General features: G+C 39.7%; 1 pseudogene; it reads left to right on the top strand.

The window, feature by feature from the left end:
• The first annotated feature begins 891 nt into the window (after window positions 1-891).
• On the top strand, window positions 892-1,416 carry LOC100968024 (serine/arginine-rich splicing factor 10-like; annotated as a pseudogene).
• Window positions 1,417-2,222: the final 806 nt, after the last annotated feature.

The following is a 2,222-nucleotide window of genomic DNA, read 5'->3' as shown; positions in this document are numbered from 1 at the left end:
TAGCTAAAGGTTTGTAAATGCACCAATCAGCACTATGTAAAAAAGCACCAATCAGCACTCTGTAAAATGGACCAATCAGCAGGATGTTGGCAGGGCCAAATAAGGAAATAAAAGCTGGCCACCTGAGCTAGCAGCAGCAACCTGCTCAGGTCCCCTTCCATGCTGTGGAAGCTTTGTCTTTCGCTCTTCAAAATAAATCTTGCTGCTGCTCACTCTTTGGGTCCTCACTACCTTTATGAGCTATAACACTCACCGTGAAGGTCTATGGCTTCACTCCTGAAGTCAAGTGAGACCACAAACCCACCGGAAGGAAGAAACTCCAGACACATCTGAACATCTGAAGGAACAAACTCCGGACACACCATCTTTAAGAACTGTAACACTCACTGCGAGGGTCCACGGCTTCATTCTTGAAGTCAGTGAGACCAAGAACCCACCAGAAGGAACCAATTCCAGTCACAAGTTTATGATCCTCTAATGTTATTTCAATAGGAAAAATGGTAACAATGTATTGTTACTGTAATTAGTAGTAAGTGGCATGTTCTTTGATAAAGTAAGGATATTTGCTGCCATTAGGCATCTATAAATAATATCTTTTACTTGATCTGCTTTCTTGTTTTGTACATTTGCTTATACCAATTGCCAATATTTTTTGCTTATTACAAAATAATTTGCTTTTATTTTAGAAAAAGAAAATCAGACATATAGATAATTAAAAGTAGAAAAAAAACGGGCTTTGCACGGAGGTAGGAGCCGGGAGTGAAGTCTCATGAGAAGAGGTGGATTGCCATGGCAGAGCCCTCTGGGCTGTGTGTGTCTGACGCTTGGCCGCCAGAGCCGCAGTTGGTTTGCTGAGCCCATTAGTGTGCCCGACTGAGACACGACGCCTCCATGTCTTGCTACTTGTGTCCCCCTAACACGTCTCTCCTTATCAGGAATGTGGCCGATGACACCAGGTCTGAAGATTTACAGTGTGAATTTGGTCGTTATGGTCCTATAGTTGATGTGTATGTTCCACTTGATTTCTGCACTCACCGTCCAAGATTTGCTTATGGTCAACTTGAGGATGTTTGTGATGCTGAAGATGCTTTACATAATTTGGACAGAAAGTGGATTTGTGGACGGCAGATTGAAATACAGTTTGTCCAGGGCATTGGAAGACACCAAATCAAATGAAAGCCAAGGAAGGGAGGAATGTGTACAGTTCTTCACACTATGATGATTATGACAGATACGGACATTCTAGAAGCTGAAGTTATGAAAGAAGATCAAGAAGTCAGTCTTTTGATAACAGTTTAAAATATTGTATCTAGAAATAGACTGACTGGAAGACCACGGCATAGCAGAAGCCATTCTGACAATGACAGACCAAACTGCAGCTGGAATACCCAGTACAGTTCTGCTTACTACACTTAAACAAATATCTGAAAGTGGAAAAAGAACCAAAGAAAGGCAGTTCAAGTGACCAAAGGTTGGGTGGAAGGTGCTGCAGTATGATGACTGCACGACTATTTTGACTCTGGTCAGAAAAGATACAAAAATATTATCGAAAACTACATGGAATAATTGAAGTCCTTTCAAATTTGAAAGTAAGCATTTTAGGACAAGTAAAAGGAAATTCAACTTTGTACTTGTGGAAACTAATTCCTCAATAGAAATAGGTTTATACTGATTCATGGCTAATGGGTCCATAATAAATTATTGGAAACTAGGATGTCTGAATATCAAGGAAGATAGCCATAGTGTCTGACAGTGCCTCTGTTGGTCTGTCTTAAACTGAATTGAGTGGGAAAAAGTATGGTCCAATATAAAAGTTCAATTTTTGCCATTATTGGCAAATCTTGTGTTTGTTTATTTTGGTGCCAGTGTTTTCTGCGTAATCATTTGCTGTGGTGGCATCTGCGTTTATTTGCTTGTACACCACATGCAATTTACATCTTCCTAACTACTCTCCTTCCCAGGTAAATTCCAATTATATTTAATATCCAGCTAAGAGGGCCCATCTCTTCTCACCTCTTTCTTGGTCAGTATGTTCAGCAAATATTTATTGAGCCCTTACTGTGGGCAAAACATTGTACTGGATAATTGAGGAGAAAAATAGATAATTCCTTATTCAGTAAATGTCTGTTGAGCACGATCTAGTGAATCATTACAGTGTGGCCTCGTTGTTTTGTTTGAGGTGTATTATTCATAACAGTATTTTTCATCATTCATATACTAAT

This window comes from Pan paniscus, chromosome 21 (genome assembly GCF_029289425.2).
Source record: "Pan paniscus chromosome 21, NHGRI_mPanPan1-v2.0_pri, whole genome shotgun sequence".
NCBI classification, from domain to species: Eukaryota; Metazoa; Chordata; class Mammalia; order Primates; family Hominidae; genus Pan; species Pan paniscus.
Note: the sequence above shows the minus strand (reverse complement) of the source record. Positions and strands in the feature narration are given on the sequence as shown.